This window comes from Artemia sp. Qi Xiang Cuo, chromosome 7 (genome assembly GCF_049724085.1).
Source record: "Artemia sp. Qi Xiang Cuo chromosome 7, ASM4972408v1, whole genome shotgun sequence".
Lineage (NCBI taxonomy): Eukaryota > Metazoa > Arthropoda > Branchiopoda > Anostraca > Artemiidae > Artemia > Artemia sp. Qi Xiang Cuo.
The window spans coordinates 61,494,123-61,519,350 of NC_142800.1; the positions used below are offsets into that span (position 1 = coordinate 61,494,123).

Sequence of the window (25,228 nt, forward strand, 5' to 3'; positions counted from 1 at the left end):
TTTAATTTTTTTCTGGTTTTGTGTGAACCTATAGCTTTTAACGCTTTACTGAAGACACACACACACATAATAATAATAATTTTAATAATAAATGAGCATAGATTAAGTAAATAACGAAGTTGAAACTTAAATGAACAATAATTATTACTTTACAGCTTATTTAACATATATCAATAAAACTAAAACAAATAGATTAACTGGTTATATCTCCCTATGTTTATAAAATTATAGACGACTTCACTTTACTGAAAACATAAAACAATGTATGTGTTTTGGTACGGTAAAATAGGCCTTTTAACAGTATAATAGTAAAAGCATTTTTAGATTATTGCTTTATTTATTTTTTTTCTGGTTTTGTGTGAACCTATAGCTTTTAAGGCTTTACTGAAAACTTACACACCCATAATAATATATGAGTTTGTGTACGGTAAAAAAAAAAATCAGGTGAAACTAAGGTCCAACATTAAAACTTAAAACGAACAGAAATTATTCGGTATAAATAGTTTCCGTATAAATTATTCCATAGTGTTGTTTCTAAATTAAATTTTATTCATAAATGAGTATAGACTAAGTAAATAACAAAGGGACAACTTAAAATGAACAAACATTATTACTTTACAGCTTATTTAAAATATATCAATAAAACTAATGCAAATAAATTAACTGGTTATATCTCCCTACGTTTGTAACATAAAAAACTTCACTTTACTGAAAAAATAAAACAATATATGTTTTTATACGGTAAAAATAAACCCTTTTAAGGACACTTTTAACAGCATAAAAGTAAAAGCATTTTTGGATTGTTGCTTCATTTAATTTTTTTCTAGTTTTGCGTGAACCTATAGCTTTTAACGCTTTACTGAAATCAGACACACGCACATAACAACATATGAGTTTTGGTACGGTAAAAAAAAAAAAAAAAAAAAAAAAAAAAATCTATTGAAACTAAGGTCCAACATTAAAAATGAACAGAAATTATTCTGTATAGATAATTACCGTATAAATATATGTGAAACACTGGTTGACCTCGTCAGGATGGCTTATTTTTATGCCTTTACATATTGAAAACTCAATAATTTTAAGTGGAGTGATAAAATAAGTTAAAATCTCTGGATTTACAAAAAATTTCAGTTACTGAAAACCATATATGTGTCCTTTCATGGTGATTATGTTCTAAAACACCTGAGTTTTGTGATTGCCCTCAGCTTTTAGCAGAAAATGATTCTTATATAACCCACTTCCGAATCAAATTTTTCGACCAATATCTGTCCCTATTGAGACTTACAGATATAAGTATTTAAATAATTGTCATTTTTTAATACTAGTATTCCTTAAAAAGCTTCCAATCCCGCCTTCTGTTTATGGCCTTCCAAACCAATTTCTTCCGGATTTCCTACTTGCGTAAACTAGCCCAAAAGCAACAATCTCGAAACATATGGAGAGCAAGTTCTATTTAACCCAGCTTGTCTAATTATCTGTAATGCTAGGAACTGGAAGAGATCCTTATCCGTTAGAGCATGACTTCAGGGCGTCTGACCAAAAACCTAATTAGACCTCAGTCGTTTCATTAGTAAATCTTCCATGGTAGATCTTTCTATAAGAAACAAGGAACCGTCATTATAAAAGAGCAAGAGATAGGTATCTCAGGACAGCGTTCATTAAAATCAAGCTTGATCTTTTTCATGATTAAATAAAAAAAAGTGTTTTCAACTGAAAGTAAGGAGCAACTTCAAAATTTAAAACGAAAAGAAATTATTACGTATATAAAGGGGGTTGCCCCCTCCTCAACACCTCACTCTTTACGCTTATTTTTTTTAGTACTCTTAAAAAAAAGTGTATTATTGTTTTAATAAAACGGTCCTTCTGTTTCAGGAGTCATTCTTAAAGAATTGGGACAAAATTTAAACTTAAGCATAAAGAGAGAGGTATTGAGGAGGGACAACTTCCTTTATATACGTAATAGTTTTTGTTCGTTTTAAGTTTTGATGTTGCTCCTTACTTTCAGTCGAAAAAACTTGTTTTTTCATTTAATTTCTGATCGTTTTTTAAATAATGCCAGGAAATCTGGCCCCACGTCCACGGAGAAACCCCCTCCCCTGAAATATCCTCTAGATAACTCAATCCCGGTGAAAATTTACCCCGGACAATTACTCTTAACCACTCCGCGCGTAAAATTGAGACAGAAAAGAGAAAGCAAAGCATTCCCCCAGTGCATAATTTTCCCTGGCAAGTTCACTCCCTGGAAACATCCCTCCCCATGGAAAATCCCCCCGTGGGCAACCTCAAGCAGAAAATCCCCCCCTCCACCCGAAAATGTATGCATACATTCCAATAAAAAATACTATGCGCAAACAATAGGCTAATTTTATAACTTAGACCTTTTCCCTGGGGCTGTGGGGGTGGTGGGGTTCTTTTATACCCAAAGGCATAGTTATTGGGCCTTGACTAGATAAACAAAATAGCTATCTCAAAATTTTGATCGGACGATTTTGGGAGAAATGGGCGGGGGAGGGGGCCTAGTCGCGATCCAATTTTTTTGTCACTTAAAAAGGGCACTATTAATTTTAATTTCCGTTCAAATAAGCCCTCTCCCGATGTTCTAGGACCATTAGGTCAATATGATCAGCCCTGGCAAAAACACAAAAAAAAAAAAAAAAAAAAAAAATGAACACGCACCCGTGATCTTTCTTCTAGCAAAAAATACAGAATTCCATATTTTGCAGATAGGAGCTTGAAACCTGTACAGTAGGGTTCTCTGATACGCTGAATCTGATGGTGTGATTTTCATTAAAATCACTTGAATCTTAGGAGTTTTTCCCTTTTTTTGTCGAAAATCAGGAAAGTTTTCTCATGCTCGTAACCTTTGATGAATAAGACTAAACTTAACGAAATTTATATATTTGTATCAAAATTTAGTTTTTTAGAGTTTCGGTTACTATTGAGCTGGGTCGCTCCTTACTTACAGTTCGTCACCACGGGCTGTTTGATGTGCAACCAATAAAAAAGGACAGATATCACCATGCCGCTTGTGTTTTTTCAAAAGTAACATTAGTGTTAGAGATATCACATTTTAAAGCCATTCTGATATTCTAAATGGGGAGGAGGGATCAAAATAATTATTTGACCAGCCCTCCCCCCACGAATACTCAATGGGACAAAAATCCCTTTTAATTATTCCGACAAACTATGAAAAATATCAGGTGGAACTATTCAAGGAACATGGATAGCCTACAAGTCGCAAGGTGAACCTTGTACTTTTTCGTGGGGAATGCGGAACCCATTATTTCAATCTTAAGTTTTATCGTAAGCTTTGTCTTTTAGAACAGTCTGGATGAGCATCATTCCTTGTTTTCTAAAGTCAATAACGTCTATTTTTCCAAAGACTATGAGCATTGTAATTGCAGAATCCTGCGGGTTGGTCTCTTTTGTTACTTAAACTGGCACTAGAACTTTACCTTCCAATTCCCAAACAGGATAACTTGCACCGAAAACTTAATATGATAATTTTTCGATATGATGGATTCAACTGATAATTTTTATACTGATAACTTGCGATTCGTCACTAAATCTTATGAATTATACATATTTGGAATCATCATAAAAACCTGATGTATTTGATGTATATTGCTACTGAAGTTTCATCAGGGTTTTGGTTTCTAATTCGCTGTTTACTTGCCGCTCATTATTATGAATGGATTGACTTTGATAACAAAAAGGGGAGGTGAAAATTAGCCAGTTTTCAGGCCGTTTCTTTCATAAAACTTACTTAGAAATGAGATAAATGAAACTCAGAGAGGAAATAAAATCACAAAATGAAATATAAAATAAAAAAGGGTGAAAAAACGAGTATATGGTCAGCAAGTGACGATCCATGATGGAGGAAAAATAAGAGAATATTTTTGCTAGGACCTCCACCATGTTGTCCTCGACGCTAAACAAAAAAGAAAGAAAAGAAAAAGAAACCAAAGAAAATCAAACCTTTCGAAGTTTACTTAACAACGACAGAACAAAAACTAAATAAGAAGGTTGGAATCAATGAAAAAGAAATCTACCAAGATGATTGAGCAATAATCCTTTGTTTTGCTATAGCCTTAGCTGGTCTACAAATTCGTTCATCATTTGTTGTGCAAATAGGTTCTCTCGGGTTATACCGGGCGAAAATATTGATTGAGTCCTTCAAATTAAAGCAAATCCTCGGGCGACAAAATCCTCGTTTTTCACCTTTTTTGATTTATTTTTCAGTTTGTTATTTTCTTCCCTCTCTGAGTTCCATTTGTCATGTATAGCCAGTGTTGTCTTAGAATGTATTTAGAAATGAGAAAATGATAACTAAAACTAAGCAAAGAATGCTTTAAAAACAGAGTTAATATAATTGAAATCATTTTCATTTTACTCTTTTCTTTTGGAAGCAAAGACATTCCAATTTCACCTAGTCCATATCGAAGGGGTGCCCACTTCCCCCCCCCCAATGTACATGTTAGAGCGCCAACTGTGACACACAGTTCCACCATGCTGGACACATTTCCCGCCACACCTGGCACAGTTTCCACCACACTTGGCAAATTTCGGCCAGACTTGGTACGTGCCACCTGGTGTCAGGGACGTACGCGGGGGGGGGGGACCTCCGGGGGCGCCCCCCCCCCCCCGAAATCTCACGATTTTTTCCATTTTCCCATAATTTTCTGATTTTTCTCACAGAATAATGGGTTTGAAGGATTTAACCCCCCCCCCCCCGAAACAAATTTCTGCGTACGTGCCTGCCTGGTGTACGTGATTTCTGAAAGCAGGCACTTCCTCGGTTCATATATTTATTAAGATGAATTCCGTTCAAACCATTAATATCGATGTAAATAACTCCCAATGGATGACGATAAATTATGGGGCAAATAAAAAACCATCACGAGATGATGCCTGACAGTTAAATCAATCTAGTAATTAATAGCCACCTATAAAAATTCAGGAGTAAATCCCCAGAAATCTAATACCTGCTGGTACTTACTGAATGCAAAACTTATGATAATTCGGTACAATACAACAGGAGTAAACACTACAATGTTTACGTTATAACGGACAAGTTTGTCGTAAGGAATAACAATTAGAAAAACGTGACGTACAGTCCTTGGGTGGATCATCATAAAAAAAACATACTTGTTGCACATTAAGTAAAATCGTTGATGAACGAAAAGTGAGGCACATTCTTCTTCTTACAGTTCATCTCTTTCACTGACTATATGTAAAAGCAGAAAACGGGATTCAATCCCAAAAATCTTACAAATTTCGTACCCAGAAGTTGACAGACGAAGAAGGTTATCTCTATCAGACGTTGGATCCATAAATTTTTCTGTATTTTTCTAGCATTCACCTTTTTCTCAGCATCCAAAACAACATTTTTTGACTGAAAATAATTTACACGCATCAGCTCTGGTTGCAGCTATGACTACAACCTGGTAAAGAACTAACGGCCCTTAGTAACCAAAAGTTTAAAAATATTTGAAAAAAAAACATATATGGTGGGAAAAAATTGTCCTTTGTAGCTCATTCAAGAGTGATAACTACTAATTCCTTGAATCTTAACAATAAAATATTGTTGCGAAAAAAAATATAGGAATTTCGAGAAGGTGCTTGAAACCATCGAAAATGACGTTGGGTCGAAATTCAAAGTGCACCATTGAAATTGTTATGATCGAGAACCCCAGAAAAGGAGGATTGAAGCTCCCCGCCCTGAATAGCAAGGTCAATCGCATAGGAAGTACTGATTTGCCTCATTCTTTTCTTGTTTTGTTTTTTTCGTTTTTGTATTTTTTTTTCTTCGCCACTAATGGGACATTGGAATATCATATAGAGCTCTTTAAGGGCTCATTGGGAAGCTAATTTTGGCATGTAAGTGCTTTAACAATTTGTGTTGATAACGCCGTCATAAAGTGCCATATTTCTGGAGTAGAAAGGCTGGGAACCCTCTTGGATGTTCCCCCTACCAGTCCCGTTAGGGAATTCAATAAATCGTCTGCTGACTAACTGTTCTAATGATAGTTCAGGGCCCCAACACAATGCACTAGCATCATCACTTGTCTCTCCATCTTTGCAAATAGAGTAGGAAAATACAGCAAGCTTATTCATCCGCCTCGCAGCAAATTTAACTTCATATTGTGTCAGTCAGGTCAACGATTTTCGCAGCAAAGGCAAATTAAAAGACATTACTAATATAGTTTCTTTATTTGTTTTTTCTTCTTTTTTAGATCTTTTTTTTCTTGTTTACCTGGTTGGAAAGTAAGTCTCGTCTGCCTGTATCCCCTTATAAAGCAATCTTAAGAAAATACGATGACAGATTTGAAGGGGATGATGATTAACATACTGTGGGGATGAAAATAAGCAAATGTTCCAAGATAATTTTGCGTCAAATCCCTCAGACACATTTGTTAACGCTCATGAAAGACTTCATGCCAAAACATACATCCGAACTAGGGTCTACCTCTGTTTATACAATAAAGACCTTACAATTTTTCAGATTTCAGTTGGGGTACCCACATGTGTGAAAGATAGGCGGTCAGCTAAGTTACTCAGTCAAGAAACACCTTTTTTTGTAGTATGGCGATTTTTCGACAATTTGTCCATTCATCTTTTCAGTTCCATCCTGGCAGCCCAGTATGCTCGTTTACTAATGATTCTTTCAGCAAGTAGCGTAAATATATGCATAGAATAACGCAAAACAATTCAAGTCTAGGCACATTAGACTGACAGGCTCAAAGGAGATAATTAACATCTCGTGGGAATGAAAATAGATAGACACAAGCAAATGTTCCAAAATTATTTTGCATAAAATATCCAAGAGACGTTTGTTAACGCTAATGGAAGAACTCACGCCAAAACCTACATTAGAATTAGGTCTAGCTCTGTTTGCATAGTAAAGGCTTGCCTTTTTGAGGTTTCAATTTGTGGATACAAATCTGGGAAAAGTAAGCGGTCAGTTAAGCTGCGCACTCAACAAAGAAGATTATTGACATAATTAAATTAATTAATGAACAAGAGGTACACATCTTTTCTATCACGCTCTTTAAAGACAACTTAAAAAGTGGAAAACATAAAACAGGTGATACTGGAAAGCAAGACATCTGCCTCAGGGGCACAGCCCCATTACGGCTACTGTAACTCAAGACGCGTGACCCGATTTTGGCAGAGAAAAAGCTGAAAATGTGTTTGGTATGTGTACTATTGTTAAGGTTTATACTCCCTCTGCAAGTTTTTCGTGTGTTAGGTTCCTGCAGTCGTATGGTTATAATATTTCATCGTATTACGACAATTTTGCCATCATTCGATAGCTGAGATTCGCTTTATTCATCTAACGAATTATATTCGTATTACGTTTATAAAACTTGTATTCCTTTTCTTTGTTTAAACAAAATTCTTTGAGAAGGTGTGAAAAACATGATAAATAGGACGAGTTTTCTTTTTTTTAGAAAAGTTTAGGTTATTTTCTTTTTAAAAAAAGTATAAGCAATACCACACAATTCTGTTCCGCAAATAGATAGATTTGAAACTAGAGACTCCAATAATGTAAGTATCGTATTCTTTCAGAGCAAGTTAAAGCTTGTCGCAAAATTGCATGCTTCACAGGAAACATAATCCTCAGCAGGCAGCTGCCTCCACAAGGAAGATTTTCGAGGCATCAAAAGATTAAATAAAAAAAAGTTCTTCAACTGAAAGTAAGGAGCAACATTAAAACTTAAAATTAACAGAAATTATTACTCATATAAGGGGGGTTTGCCCCCAAGTCGATACCTCACTCTTTACGCTAAAGTTCAATTTTTGAACTTTATTCTTTTATGTTTACAGAAAAAAAACCATTCTTTTATGTATCTATTCTTATCAAAATTCCGTTTTTGGAGTTTAGTTTACTATTGAGCCGAGTCGCTCCTTACTTACAGCTCTTTACTACGAACTTTTTGATGGTTTTTTTTTAGATATAAACTGAAAATGTTACGGTTTAAAGCCAAAAAGAATGAATACAAAAATAAATGTAAAATTTTTTACTTTTATTCACTTGCTCTTGGGTTAGAGCGTCCATCCTCGGAGCGTTGAGAGATACAGTTTAACTTTGTTTTAAAAAGAGGGAGGTTAAAGTAACGCTCATATGTATGGTAATTTCTGTTCGTTTTAAGTTTTAATGTTGCTCTTTAATTTCACTTGCTTAGAACAGTTTTGCATTTTGTTATTTGTGTCATTGCCTTTATATCAGATTTAGGTTCACCCCAAATCTGGGAGTGGCTCCCGTCCCCTTCAAGCCCACACGCTACATTCTAAAGTTTGACAAGTCCAGAAAACCGTTTTGAGAGCAACAAATATAGCAAGTCGGTAGTTGCAAATTTTTTCTTGGCCGATCACCTTATACATAGGATCACTACTGCTTAAGCTTTAATGTCGCTTATCTTCATTTGAAAAACTTTTTTATGACTCAATTTCTTTCATTGAATTGCATTTATTCTAATCACAAAAAAATAATAAACAAAGTTTTTCGTCTCAATGCTCCCATATTTAAAGACTTCTCGTTATTTAAAGTTTCTCATTAAAAAAAAAAAAATAAAAAAAATACCATATTTTTCACATTTTTCATTCACATATCCGTGACTCTCCTACTCGAGAAAAAAAAACTTAATATTGTCGCAGACAGTTTCTAGAAATCACCTCTTTAGGATTTCGAAATTTAAAAAATTTAACGGTGTAATTTTCCTCAAGAATCTCCTCACTTCTGCTTTTTCCAATAATGCACTTTCCTTTTTTTTCTTTTTATTTTTTTTTTAAATGAACCAATTCTGCATGTTTCGAATCAACGGTCCAATACGTATTGAATGTACGCAATCCAACGATTCAATTTTATTTTATTACAATATAGGCTATATACATATACATATATATATATATATACATATATATATATATATATATATATATATATATATATATATATATATATATATATATATATATATATATATATATATATATATATATATATATATATACATATATATATACACACACAAATATATATATATATATATATATATATATATATATATATATATATATATAGTATATATATATATATATATATATATATATATATATATATAAATATATATATATATATATATATATATATATATATATATATATATATATATATATATATATATATATATATATATATATATATATATATATATATATATATATATATATATATATATATATATATATATATATATATATATACATGGGCGCCCATAAGCTGAATTCCAAGGGGGGGGCAAACCTCGTCTAATTGGCACTTTTAGTGCTATATAATAGAAATCTCAGAACAAAAATATAAAAATAAGGCAGCATCATTCAGCCAGGGGGGGCGACAGCCCCCCCTGACCCCTCATATGGGCGCCCATGTATATATAGCCTATATTGTAATTTTGGCTTTTAGCTTTTCAATGTTGTTAGACAAGGGGTAGCTCTATATTTAGTGCTTTTTAACAAAAACAACTTCAAAACCCTTCAACTTCGTCGTCATTGAACTCTAGGCACGATCCATATCCCTCTTGTCATCTCGGAGAAAGTTCACAAGAAAGTAGAAAAACAAAAATCTTTCTAAAGCGAAAAGACATATCTTCCGTGAAATCTCGACAGACTAACTTCCGTCTGTTGCTCTACAGTACTGAACATAAGACAAATTTGAAATTCTAATGTGCATATATTCTGGACTTAGTGCCAGAAATAAGACATGTCAGGATCCAAAGGGAGCAAGAACAAACTTCACAGCTTGTTAAAAGCAAAGTATTAATTACTAATCTTAGCACTTAGTTAATTTGAAAAGATGCAGAATATAGTTAAAGGCTTTTCCGATCATCTGGACTTTTAGAACCATCTTTCACAGTACTAAGTGAACAAGTGCTCAATTCTAACAGTTAGACAAAGACTCCGTTTTCAGTTGTAGCATCACATATACCGTAACTGAGTTGAATTCCCTTATAAAACCTAATAGCATGACAATCGCGAACTATTGGTGTTGTATTCAAGGGAGAATCTAGAACAAAATCTGGGGGGGGGACAATGTGACAAGGGCACCAATAATTTACCAAAGTGACAACTTTATTTGAAAAGGAGTGAAAAACACAAACAACAGAGAATAAAAGCGCCGTAAAAAATATTGGGGGAGGGGGTCGGGGGTCCCAAAGCCCCCTGGATCCGCCAGTGGTTGCATTCGGTATTCAAGGAATTTTTTGGCCAGTGTAAATACCTAATGAACGCATACCATTCCTGGTCGGAAACCAGCTTTGTTGGGACTGGTTAGACAATACGTGAATGCTAAACCCGTTAAGGAGGTTAATTGTGAGAATGTTACCTACAATCCAGATCAGTGCTTTTCCAATCTGGGGAGAGAGTCACGACCCAGCAGACAAGGGGTGAAAGTCGGCACAAAAGACCGACATAAATTGAGGGATCTTTCTAGCCTTACAAGCAGGAAAGGACTGGAAGTACGAGCTTGACAATAATGTTTCTTATCCTAAATACGGGGCACCCTTCTTTTTCCCCTCTCCGGTAAAAATTCTCGTGTAAGTTAGCAGGCAATCCAAGTGGTTAGCAGCAATACCGTTAGAATGACGAAAAATGTAGATGAGTAGGAGGAATCAAACTCAATATTTAAACTAGATGACAAGCCTCTTGTTCCTCAATGCACAATATGCTTCCAGATAGATAGATAGATAGACAAATAGGTAAATATAAGGGTGTATACGGATAGATAAATGTATGAAATGAGAGAGAGAAATGGGGAACAACATAGGTATAAACTTTAAAAGCTTTCATAAACTTTCCAAATCAATAGTCCCATACATTTCCAGAATATACTTCCTTTCCATTTAGTTGAGCCCGTATTTTCGCTGGGTAAAAATCTTAGGCTTGTACTACTTCGATTGATTACATCTAAACCTGTCGTGATAATGTCTAATGTGCAGCATACAGAGAATAACCACATGGCGTGTGAATAATGCTCCATTAATTTTTCCCTGGAAATTCTTTATAACCACCAATTCTGCTTTAAATGCCCTTTTATTAAAGAGAATTGTATCTTAGGGAAACGATAGACCATTTATTCGGGCGAATGGAATAATAACTAAGCCATGAAAGTGCCTGGGCAAAATGTATTTTTCTTTTTCTTTGGGATTCTTAATAAACTGTCCAAATAGCTGCTTAGAAATACTGAAATACAAGTTGGTATAATGAAACGAATAAGTGGGTGTAAAGAAAACGAAAATAGGTCTCTGAAAGGTATCCACTCGACAAAGAAGAAATTGTGTTGGAAGTATAATACTCAGTTACAGTCCATGATCACCTGCAGATTTTGTTTTGTCTTTATTGTTTAGAAAAATCCGGTCCATCTAATTTTTTAAGCTTAACTTTACAGAGAGAATTTAAAATACCTGATGATAAACATAAAATTTCGTGATATAAATTAATTAGCTATTAATTTAAGTCAAACTCAAATAAAAACGTTTGTATTAGATATGGCACAAATGCCAAAATGATGACTTTAAGCTAGGACCTAAGAGAAAACAGTCAAAGGAATTGGAATAAACCTAACATACGGCCCTTCTTAGTTTTCCTATTGTTTTGTTCATTTAATGTCTGGATTAAATTCTAAAAAAACAAATATTTTGGCTCAATTAACCAGAGTATTTTTTTTCTTGACGTTCTTCTAGGCATCAGACCCTAGAATCTTTGGGTCTGATATGCCAGTAGTTAACTTTTTTTTCTTTTTTCTTTTTTTTTACATAGAATCCTACTATCAATTACCATCCTGGGAGAAAAACCTGATGCGGATGTCCCAGAACAGAAATCTCCACAATTTGTATCTATTTCCCTTCAAATTGTCGTTGCGAAAGTAGCCTTATAACCTAACCTAACCTGATGGCAACTTGATTTTCATTCAAACCAATTAAAATCAAGTTGCCATCAATCCATGGTTAATTGGAGAAAAAGCCAAGACATGGATAGTCTGAGTGAGAAGCACAGCTGGCAAAAGCCTGTTTCAAGAATGTACTATAATGATGTCATTTTCCCTTGTTGATAGATACTATATCATCCATCCATTCATCTTGGGACAGAACTAAGGTAGATAGTCATCGAACTTCAGGAATGATCGAGATTTTGGGGTTGACTCATGACGGAAAATGCTGAATGGACTCTTCAGCTGTGTGCAACTTTTCGCCGCTGGTGCATCAGTGTAAGAGACAAAAACTACCACTGACTGACCGAAATATCTCTTGACATAATCTACGTAAGATTCTGCCACCTAAGAGTGTGTGGATCCGGCAGTCCAAAGTATTTTGTGGATTAGCCAGCCACCTTCCAAAACTCTCTGGGAGTTGGCAATGTCACTGGACCACAGATCCCCTCAATTTTCATCAGTGCATTTGTTAGAGATGCTTTGTTGGCTGTCCTCATCACCTCGAACGAGCTAAAGAACGATGGTGGAAATGTACAGAGGTCGAACGACAGAACCTCGTTCAAGTCATAACCACTGGTGCTATCCACTGCGGCTAGACGTTGGAAGATTAGAGCTGGTTCAGCAATTTATCTCTCGCTATATATCACCACAGATGACTTCTCAGCCATAGTTACAGCTTTCTTTCTCTTGGAAACATATTTGTCAATTTCTTTCGCTTCCATGTCCTTCAAAATCTTTTCTCCCACAGATTTGGCATCGTCAACATTTACAGATGATGAAGCGTGGTCGCCACTAACCACTTTCAACAGCTATGAATCCTGCCTGAGGGGTTTTAGGGGCTTAATGTATCGAACTATCTTTTCTATGTCCACCAGATCTCTAGTTTTCCTCAAAGATATCGCTTCAGCGTGATTTTCAATAGTCAACTCTGCAAGGCCAGTCAGGTTTTGTATGCGTTCGTTAACGAGAACCAAAGGAGGCATAGCAGATGTCCAAATTGTCTGCTGCAATTCAGTCATGTTTTTACCTCTCGTCAGACTACGACTCGTTTTCAAACTTCTCATTGAGGTTTGTTCGATCACCAAAACAGGTGAAACTGCCGCCCAATAGTTGTTAGTTCTCTGGATGAACAGGTATTCCTGTAACAATCTGCACTGCTCTGGGTTGTCTTTCCTCAACTGAAAAATCGACTACACGAAAAGCCAAGTAGACTTCGTGTAAAGATTGTGGCTGATTTCACTTCTTATCATCCTTCCAACAACTTTGATGAGCTGATCCCTGTCTCCGTTTTCACTATCTACTTTAACCTCTAGTTAAAATTATTGTAATATCCTGTTAACTGTATCTCTAAATGTTACGAGAGTCTCTTTCCCGTCTGAATTAGACAGGACAACTTGTTCGCCGTACTAACTAACGAGCAAATCCTTGCCTTGACGAAAATTGTAGGCCGAACTATCACAGTGCGTTTCAGATAGAATATGAACCATCTTTGTTAAAATGATCGTCATAGGTGCAGGTTCTTCTCTGTTGGCATAAGACTGAAGTGCTTCTTCGAGAGCGGCTTCCCTTGCACAATCACACGGTCTTCTCTTCCGTTTCTTTGGTGGAGGCAAGCACTATGTTAGATGGCTCCAGTGATTACATCAGCTAAAAAATCGCACTATGGAATGGAAACCGCCAACTGGAGGGGGAGGGGATTCTATAATACTGGTTTGAAATTAAACTGTTTGAGACTCATATTCTAAGGCGCTATTCCTAGGTTGATAGGAAATGGCGACCAAAAATGATTCAAATCACTAGTTCATATAGGTAAATTTTACAACTGTTTTGGGTAAGATGAGGAACTGACTACATAAAGTCAAGTTTTTTATTTTATTTTTGATTCGCCACCATTTAATCATAGGAAACGATCAAAAACACAACAACCTCTTAATTTCAAGTATAACCCCCCGCCCCGCCCGGCCCTCTTTATGGCGGAAAGGGGCATAAATGTATGGAAACCTGAATTCAGATTAGGAGTCAGCATGCTTTATTTGATAGGAAACGACTTTTAAACTCCAAAATATTTATAAGCACAAAAATTGATTTCCCCCCCCCCCCATTTCCTAATTCAAGGGCAAGTTTGGGACACTTGCGCAAGGGAGAATTTGGTGGATTTTTCTAAATATTTTGACGTACAAAAAATTATATTGCAATGTCCCCGAGGTTTGACCATTTTTTCCCGTATCTTTCCTCCACTATAAGCCTTTTTCTTGGTTTTTCACCTATCAAATCCCCAAAATGGTTTCCAGCAGCCACACTTTTTTATTGGGGCATTTAAGAGTAATATTCAATGTATAAAACATACATTTGTCATGCGTAATCTAAACAGGAATATTTTTAAGACTTGAAGCTCGAAATTTTAGAGGTATCTATACTTTTTCCTCCTTCACTGTGTTTCTCTTGGTCCTAGTTAATGTTTTGTTTGGTCCATTTGTGACTTCTAACTTATTTCAGTTCTGTTAGGTTTTTGCTTGTTACTCTTAGCTGTCTTTTCACTAGAAGACATAAGAATCATATGATGCATTTTTTTTTTTTTTTTTTTTTTTTTTTTTTTAAATACTGAATAAACTTCTACTAATCAATCTATATACAAAGGCATATCTACGAGAGGGGGGGGTATCTGAGAGCTGGAGACCGGAAGCTAATCCACCATGACAAAACTAAGAAGAAAAAATTAAAACTAAGAAGCAGGAATGTAGGCCATTGGTATTTGCAGCAAGTCAAACAAAAAAACTAAAAAGAATGCAGACTTATAATAATCCGAATATAGGACTGATCATATTTCAATGTTCTGGATTAGACCGAACTGTCTTTTGTCATTTTAGTTTTTAGTTTCTTGCAGTTTTTTTGCGTTTACATTCTTTCTTTTTTCTTTTTTTACTTGAGTTGTGGATGTTTTTATGATTACACAGGCGAATTTTATTGGCTAAAAAGTCCAATTTCTTTTACTTTGTCTTCAGAGATTTTACATCAAGTGACATCAGTTTGGTCCGCAACGCCAACGCTACCTATTTTCTTTAGTTCCACTTACTTTTCATTAGTGTTTCTCTGACACCTTGATGATAATAATCATAATTTAATTCAAAATAAATAGGTTAGGGTATGTTCATCCATCTTTATTTTCAGTATAACAATCGATTTATTACAGAGTAACAATTCAGAAGCCATTATTTTCAATAAAAAAAATATTAGTCAATCACTAAATAATAACTATTCAATAGAACAATTGAATATATGAAATCCAAATCATACCTCAAATGGAGTGTTATAGGTCATTCCTTGAAAGACCATGTAAAATAGAATAATCCTGCATCAATGGGCATAGGTTACGGTTGCGACGTTACAACTACCACTTTCTTAAGTTAACTCAGTTAACTTAAACTGAGTCATCTATTTGTGCTTTGATTGAGAAAAATTCATAAATTCTACTTTTTCTTTATTTTGCTCCACTGTTTTATGTTTTATTTTTCTTTATTTTAGGTAGTAATAAATGACTATCTTTTAAAATAGCAAGGGTGTGGCCAATGAATGTTCAAAATTGCTAATGCTTCTTCTATTGCCTGTTAGTTTTTCTGCCATTTGGATTTTGTCCTATTAAACTATTTCTTTTGCCTTTAAATGTATAGAATTAACCATTAACTCATTGAAATTGTTTATCTAGGCTATTTATTCAGTTTTTGTTGCATCGCAAATGTACTTACCATTTGCTTTGAGCGGTCTCCCACAGGCCACTCAGCGTGTCGCCAGGTGGTGATAGGGGAACCCCCTATAGATACGTAGGGTACCTCCATAGAAGGCACGGACCAAGGGGGACCTTGTCCCGGGGGGTCCATAATAGAAACGGGGGCGCCCTCGCCCAGGGCCATAAATACAGGTGGAGGAGGAAGAAGGCCCCTAAGATGTACACTTAATAGGGCCCACCGGTGTGTCCACAAGTCCCGTGAGTTAAGAAACTTCTCCTAGTTATGTGTTAAATTGCATAGTGACGCAGAACACCATCGTAGGAGGGTCCTCTATAGGAGGACAACTGCGACAGGACGTAAGATCCAGATCTATGGACAACTGCCTCTGTAAAGGGCTGCCTCGGCCCTTTCGGGGTACTTGCAAGACTTATGCTTGTGGTCAACTCTATTCCCACTTGAGGAGTGGCGCCCCTTGAGGAAATTATAGCCTAGTAAACCACACAGCATTCGCACAGGATTCTGATTAATGGATAATTCTTCTGGGCTTGGTCTGTTTTGACGGGCATCTTTGGGCTGAAAACCCTTTCCCTAGCTAATTTTCTACTATGGGTTGCCTCCCCGTAGTAGCATAATATTTGTTGGCATGGACATATAATGATTCGGAGGTAATAGGCTTGAGACCGTTTGTGCAGGATTTCGAATCTTGTTGATAGAAGAGCATCGCCAAGTGCTGAAAACCATGTGGTGACCAAGATGGGCCTAGGATTGTACAAAGCATCCATTCATACTGGAGGTTCCAGGAACTTCGTGCTGTCCAGTTTTAAGCCGGCTTAAGCGCTTCGGTGTAGACACTAGAAGATATGTTGATTCCTGTCCTGCACTGATTTCTAATATCATTCCTTTTCCTGAGGCCAAAATCATTTCAATGATTTAAAGAACATGAAAATCGGAACTTGGAATGTTACGATGGTAAAAAATGCTATCGTATCGACATTTTGACTGACGAATTCAGACGATTTGAACTGAACTCATTGGGAGTTTCAGAAACTCATATCCCAGGGGTAGGAAGCATTAAATTAGGTGATATAGAATTTTTTACTCAGGTAGGAAGGATCGGGTACATAGACAGGGAGTAGGGCTCATGATGAATAAGGAAGCTGTTAAGTCTTGTTTGGGCTGGGAAGGTATTAATAATAGAAACCTAATTGCTCATTTTATGACTAAAAAGTCCAAGGTCTCAGTTATAGTAGTATATGCACCTGTAGAAACGACTGACAAAGATACTAGTGACTCAGATGAATTTTACTTACAGTTACAGGAGCAAATAGACAGGATCCCAGGTAAAAATATGGTGCTTTTACTAGGAGATTTTAACGCCCAAGTCGGTAGAAATAGGGATGGATGGTGTCGTAGCCTAAGGAAACTTGGTGTAGGAAAAGAAAACAGTAATGGTTATAGACTTTTGCCATTTTGTAGGTATAGTTATAACTAATACTGTGTTTGTTCATGCGAATTTTATGCGAATTCGGCCTTTCGGGACTTGTGATAGTCATTTTTCGAAATAAAAATCTCATCTTATCATAAAATTGCCCATAAGCTAAAAACCATTCACTTGATGGTAAGACAGCAAACCTTATTCATTATGTTATAGTATACCGAAAACTGGGAGGATTAATACAAGATACTAGGGTGTATAGGACTGCTGTTATTGATGTAAAAAGTTAAAATCACCATCTAGTAGTATCTAGGGTTCATTCAAAGCTGAAGTTTGGGAAGGGTAACTACCTCCCAGGAAGTTATGATGTTGGTAGGCTCCGGGATGAGAATTGGGGAGAAACTTTCCAGGAACAAACGAATACTAAACTTGAGAGTTTAAAATTTGACAATGTGGATGGAACATGGTTCGAATAATTTTAGAAAAACGATTTGTGAAGTCGCAATTGGTGTCTTAGGGAAGAAAGTTAGGACTGCAGCTAGGATTATTATTGAAAAAGCCTTATGTTTAATAGAGAGGAAAAAGGCTTGTCAAGAATTATCTGAGTGATAGACCATATGAAAACAAAAGGAATATAGAGAAAGTGGAGAAAGCATTAAAATATGTACTAAGCAGGTGTGAAGTGGAGGCCATGGATAAAATTGCTGAGGATATGGATGATGCAGCTAGACGGAATAATAGCAAAACATTATCCTGGCTTGTCAATAAATTAAGAGGGAGCAGTCAATCTCGACTTGTCAAACTTAAACATAGGAATAGGGCCACAATTATTGATAAGGAAAGAGTTATACAGAGATGGGCAGAACATTTTGAGAATGTGCTAAACCGAGATAGAATTGCAGGAAAAGATATAGAGGAAAATAAAAAGTTTGTAATACATCGGATGTGAAGGAAGATTTGTTTCGCGTGGAAGAATTAGCGACAGTAATAAAAGGATTAAAATATAGTAAAGCTCTAGATGTTGATAGTGTGGGAAATGAGTTTTCTTAAATATGGTGGCTCTGAGGTCAGAAATAAGTTACTGAAGATTATGAACATGATTTTTGAAAAAGAAGAAGTACCTAAAGAATTTAGGAAAACCTTAATTAAACCACTGTAAAAGAAAGGGGATAAGAGTGAGTGTGTTAATTATTGAGGCATTAGTCTGGTCTCTGTAGGTAGCAAATTACTTAGTAATAAGATACTTTATATACTGAGAGATGCTGTAGACAATTTTTTAAGGGCCAAATTTTCAAACTTAGGTTAATAATTTTTAAGTGCCTGAGTTTTCAAACACCTTTGGTCCTCAGTTTTATAGATTACGAGCAAATGTTCTATTCTGTTGATAGAAGAGCTTTAGCAAAGGTCTTATCCATGTATGGTATACCTGACAAATACATTAAAGTGATTAGTACATTGTACGAGAATAACACTGCTTCATTTAAGGTAGGAAACGGGGTTAGCAGCTGGTTTTGTATTAAATCAGGAGTTAAGCAGGGTTGTGTTCTATCCCCTTTTATATCGATCATTTTTATGGACTTTGTCTTTAGGAGCACAGGAAAGGCAATGGGAAACCACGGAATCAAATGGGGAGGAAAAAAGCTCCTGGAATTAAATTATGCTGATGATTGAAGCATCCTAGATAAAAGTGTGAGCAAAATGAATTAACTTTTAGAGGCTTTTCGAATTCAGGGTGCTAGAATGGGTTTGAAAATTAATGTTAAGAAGACTAAGTCACTAAGGCTAGGAATAAGTGAAGGTGACGTTGGGTGACGAAAAGATTGATCAGGTGGGCAGCTTCACTTATCTTGGTAGTATTATTAGTAAAGACGGTGGGAGCAGTGAAGATGTTAAAAGTAGAATAGCCCAGGGTGTTTTTTTTTTCACAGTAAAAAAAAAGTTTGGAAGAATAAGAAGATAAGTCTGCAAATAAACATTAAAATATTAGAAGTTACAGTGATGATAGTGGTTAAATATGTCTCTGAAGCATGGGCGCTTCGAAAAGCGGATGAAGATATGATAGATACTTTCCAGAGAAATTGCCTACGGATTGTTCTGGGTACTCGGCTGACTGACCGTATTTCAAACAGTAAGCAGTACGAAAAAATGTGGTTCAATCCCGCTTTGTCGGTCAATAATGAAAGAAAGGTTGAGATGGCTAGGGCACGTTGTGCGGATGAAAGATGACAGATTGCCGAAGATTATCCTTTTCAGCCAACCGTCTAGGGCTAAACGGAAAGCAGGTCGTCCTCGTCTGGGAGGGAGGACGTCATAAAGAAATATTTAAAGGAAAAATTTTCTAACTTTAACCCATATTGGAGTGTTAATAACTCGTTACAAGTGATAGATTCTTTGGCTAATGTTTCAGCTAAAAGAGTCGATTCATTTTATTTTAAAAATAAGTATAAAAAATTTTAAAATAATTTATTATTAGAAAAAATTAAAATTGTCATAAAAAAATCTTTTCTTTTGTCTAATCTCGGATTTTTGAAAATTTATACTTTTAATAAAAAAACCCGATGGACGAGTTTCTTTAGAAGTACTATTAATTCAAGATGTTATAGCTTGGATATGGTATGTGATTTATTGGAATTTGTTCTATTTAACACTTTTATAAGATTTAATGGTAATTTATATAAACAAACTGTTGGCATTCCTATGGGTGGGAATGCGAGTCCATTCATAGCGGACTTGTTTTTACGTCTATTAGAATACGAATATATGATAAATAAAAATAGCCCAAGCAATGTAAAATATAACCTTTCAAATAATAAAAGATGTCTGGACAATCTCTTAGTAATAAATTGTGCAGAGTTTACTGAGATTTCAAAAAATATTTATCCACAAGAGTTAATTCTGGAGCCTAGCTATGGGACACGACACTCTGACCATTTCTTAGGTTTAATTATTAATATTTCAGATAGGCCTAATAATAAATTAGTTTTTAAAATATATAATAAAACGGATGATTTTAATTTTGAAGAAATTAATTTTCTATTCCTTGAAAGTAATATACATTCAAATATTACTAATTCAGCTTATTATTCCCAGTTATTTAGGTATGCAAAAATATGCAGTAATTACACAGATTTTAAAAATAGATGTAAAAAGCTGAGCGAAAAACTGATCTTAAGAGGTTTTTCTGCCAAAAAAAAATTAGCTGGCAATTCAAAAAATTTAGTTTTATGTATCATGAACTTTTAGGTAAATATACAAAAAAATTATAAAGAAATACTGAATGATATTTTAATATAATTTCTCTTTCGCTTTTCTTTTTTGGAATTTTTAATTTTTAAATTGTTTCTAAACAAGCTTGAAGAACTTCAAATCTGTAATTGGTTCCGGATACCAATAAAAGAGTTTGTTTTATAACTCACATCTGTTCCAGAATGGTCTTTGCTCAGTGACCTCTGGGATTTTATTAAGGAAAGAATGGAACTCATTTTTTATGTAATTTTGAATAGCTTTACTAGTATGCATGTATTTCACAAGTTTTACCTGACATGGGGATACCATATAGATCTTATGGTAGAAGCTCCACTGTGCCGGGTAAAGAAAGTAAAGCCTCGAACCCCGTTAAGGCAAGTGGTATTTCTTCTGATGAGCCCTAATAGAAGGTTCTTCTTGGAAATATTTCGCTAGATTTAAGGTGCTTTTGCTTGTAAATTTACAACGACTTACATTTACTGATGACGACTTTGCATGGATTTGGACATTTCTATTTGGTTGATGGTTCGGTTATAATGTTTGGTCCTAGTTAGTTGGATAGATGAGTAAGGTCATAACCTCGTTCAAGTGCACATCTGTCTCAATTGCTGGATTAGGATGACAGTCTTTTTTTTTTTTTTTTGCCAAGTAATTAACTCAAAAACATAAAAACAAAATTTAAAGATGCTAAAGTTGATAGTAGTAGTAGCATCTTGTTTGTGACATGATTTTAAGACTTATATAAAAACGCATAGTGTTAAATGAGCCTGAGAATTCTGAAGATATTTTGACCGCCAACGTTTTCTGAAACATTTTCACAAAAATATGTCACAAACAGATTCAAATTATATTTTGTATCAAAAAACCACTAGCTGAATATCTAAGCTCAATATTCGTAAAAGAATAATACTTGTTATCCAATTAACCAAATATTCAGATCATACTGGTTCAAACAGTAGTCGTATTCGCATTAAAAAAAAAACAGTAGTCATATTTAAGTGAATTTGCGGCCACTCATAGCCCGAAGGTTATGTCTGTGACGCCCCTACTCTAATAATATTACTATTATTACTACCAATAACTTGTGGCGGCACCAAGGTGACAGAGGCCAAAAAAGCTCTGAACACTAATCCACCACCCAACTCTACTAGTAGTTTCACTCAATACTCAATCCCATGAAGTCCCTACGTCATTTAAATCCTTTCGTATGACCTTTTCCTAACTCGTTTGATGAGGTCCTGCTTCCGTTTACTACAAGCGATATTTCCAAAAAGAAAACAATTTCTAGAAACGTACTACCCTTCGTCCGTGAACTAACAATCTTATGCTTCCTTTCACTGCAGCTTTAAAAAAAGATATCAAACCACAATTTTTGCACAGCTTGTCGTTTGTAGGCGGTCGTTCAAATGCATAGCCTGTCTACAATTATCCTTAGGAAATTCCTCTATTCCAGATCTAGAATATAATTCTCAACCTTCTGAAAATTCAAAGTTCATTCTTGCCATTGCCCGAGTCATTCTTGACTAGTGGCATTGCCATGGATTAGTCCTAAATTTTAAGACTTATATTCCTATTCTTCGAAACATTTCAGGGCTGAAAAAAACCATGTGCTTTCGCTATTCTACTTTTTACATCTTTACAAGCATCTACCATCCTTACCATTAATGCTACCTAGGTAAGTAAAGCCACGGAGTCGGTCTGTTTCCTCGTTACCTAACATCACCACCTAATCGTCATCAAATCCTGACATAAGTGACTTGACATTGTCCTTAACAATAATCAATCAGTGATCAGTCTTCAGTCACTGTTCTTATTAACGATATTCTAGAATTTTGAACTCTCAAAACCTCAAAAACTTATTGATTTCGCTAACATTTTCATCTATGACACTTAAGTCATCCAGGTAATATAAATCAAGAAGAGTATTACCTTATACTTAATACACAACCCTTCAATAGCTTTTGTTGTGTTTCCTCAGATAAGGTCTATCAAGATAACCTGTATAAACGAGGATGGTATTCCGCTCCACTCTGCATCTACTCATTCATAGTAGTATCTATTATTTCTGTATTGATTCCCGATCAAATGAACTTTTGATCTCGCTCCCTACTTTAACCAGAAGCGTCCCGAGGGGGGGGGTGTGCGTCACCCCTCCAACTTTTTTGGCATTTGGTAAAATTTTCGCCGAAGAGGAAATTTCGGCAGAAATTTTGCAAAATTGCCGAAATACAGCAAAATTCTTGATTTCTACATAAAATTCGGCATAAATCAGGTAGCGATTCGGTAAAATTTAAGAAGATCGCCCCCCCCCCCCCAAATAAAATGAGCCTCAGGACGCCCCTGACTTTAACGCCACTAATTTTATTTTCATGCATAGAGCTAATCACTTTAACCCAAACATCTGGTTTACATACAAGGATACGACCTTCATTGAGACTTTTTTGCTATCAGGCAGGCCAAGCGCCTACTTATAATCGATAATTCAAACATTTTTCAATTAATAGTCTAAAACGTGCAAGTTTGGTCGAAACAGGCGTTCCCTTTTCTTAAATTAAAATGTTCTTTTTTAAAAAAAAATTTTCAAAAGCATCTCTTAGTCTAAGTAAGCATTATCATGTTACGAAATTTGCTTTCTATCAAAATCAAGCAAATGCCTATAAAATTACTTTATTTGTCCTTATCACATTTTTTCAAGAAGAGTTGAATTCGAATTTCCTATTCTAACGTATATGAGTTAACATTTTTAATGAATGAAGTTGAAGTGTCAAGGACCGGGGGGGGGGGGGTTGTATTTCACATATGCTTGGGTGCACTATGGCCGAAACAGCCTGGCAACAACTGGTCTTGAAAAAACGCTAACCACCTAGAGGTTCCAAGCTACAGCCTTAGAATGTCACCGAGGCTAACTTCTAATATTTTAAAATCTCAGTAACTAGAATTACAATCTAGAATGGTTTTACTTTTAATAGTGCTTTGCAAAGTATCACGTAACATAAGCAGTTTTACCAGTAAACCATCGGAAACTAGGGACTAGAGTCCAGGACGCTATAGAAAACAATTGAACTTGAATTCTGAAAACCAATTATAGATGATTTTGACAGATATTTTCGTACTGCATCCGAAAATACCATTATGTTTGTTTCTATTCCAAAAGTTCTAGAGCGGATTTTTTTAAATTGATTTGTTTTTATTTTGTTTTTTGCAGACTTTGAGGGTTTTAGACTTTACGAAAACAATAGTATTTTATTGAAAAGAAATATTGCCTAATATGACAATTTATGCTGAATTCAATAATGTAAACGCGCTGCTTCTGTTTTTGCATACAATGTTTTCATGAGACGTACTCGCAATTCGGAAATTTTGATATAGGCCTACATTTTGTTATTTTAGCCGAAAAAGATTTAAAGTTGATTACCCAAGACAATTACTTAAGCCGGGTGATGTGCGCTCTAGGTTTGGAATCCTTTGTCCGAAGGGTGGAGGTTCGATCCTGGTGTGGCCGGTTACTTGGTTCCGGACGAGACGAGGGTCAGTGGCTTGACTCTGTAAGCTCAGCCAGAGTCGACCAAGCTCTAAATGGGTACCTGGAGAAATCTGGAGAAGATAAACAAGAAAGGTGTGCGAAAGCACAGTATAGCTGGCCCCTAACCCCCATTGCACTTCCTGTCTGAAGGGCCTTGACACGGAGATTAACACCACTGGTTGGTATTTTAAGGGTCTAGTGCCGTATCCTCCTCCTTTACTCAAGACAATTGAAAATAGAAAAAAAAATGATTACAGTTTTGGATTAAATGCAAAAAAAAACAACGGATTTTTTGTTCAATTATAGGCATCCACTTTCTACAAAAAGAGAATCTACAAATATCGTCCAAAACTATGGGGCTTGAAATTTTTTGTTGAATTTAGCCTTCTTATTAACCAATTTCACCAAAGGAAGTACTACGCTTTTTTTGTTTAGTGAAAAACAATATTTATCACTGTAATATGTCAATAAATCCGATAATTTATGTTTGTAAGCTATTTTTAGTAATTACGTTGGTAATTTAGATTAAATTTATAAAAGAAAAGTTTTAAGTAAAGAGTAAAGAAGACACTAAAAGTTAAAATTAACAGATTTTAATTCATAAAGTCAAAGTTAAAAATGAATTTAGATGTCAAACTTGAAACGAAGAAAAACTGATGAAATCAAATGTGAACTAACAGAGATTACAATAAATAAGGAAGTTGAACTTGAAACAAACTGAATTCCCTCAAATCCTCTAACGCCTAGGCTGTGATTTTTTTAAGTTTAATTCCTGTTCGTTGTTTTATTGGAATAGTTTTATTATGTATTAATTGTAGTAATGTTAGCAAAGCAACAGTTGTCGGTGTAGTAGACGTTATCGCAGTGCTTACACTATTATCTAATCAAAGATCATCTCCTTTAGCTCCACTGATTTCGCCATAGTTTCTTCACCTTCTGACTCACTAGCTTCGCCGACCAATAAATGGTATATACCTATTAATAAAAATTCACGAAGGAAGACACGATTACGGCAAAAGAACAAGGTTTGAAAAAGAAAACCAAATTCTTTATTATTCCAAATGTCAAATTATCAACAATAATATTTATTTTTTCTGGGCCTTCGATATTTGGTAAATACTTGTTTCAATTTAATGTTAACTACTTCTGCAAACAGGAAAAGAAAAAATTAAGCGCTTTGGAAAAATGTGCCAACGACTAATTATCTCAGAAAAACAAAATTATAGGAATTGTTCTAGTGAGTTTGTTTTAAAGAGTGAGGTTCGAAATCCCAGTTTGAAAAAATATAACATAACGCATTCCATTAC

The 25,228-nt window shown here is 35.2% G+C and overlaps 1 protein-coding gene across 5 annotated transcripts in view; it reads right to left on the minus strand.

Moving 5' to 3' along the window:
• Nucleotides 1-25,228, minus strand: part of LOC148950531 (uncharacterized protein CG43867) — a 355,819-nt gene that overhangs the window by 174,827 nt on the left and 155,764 nt on the right. The window lies entirely within an intron of this gene.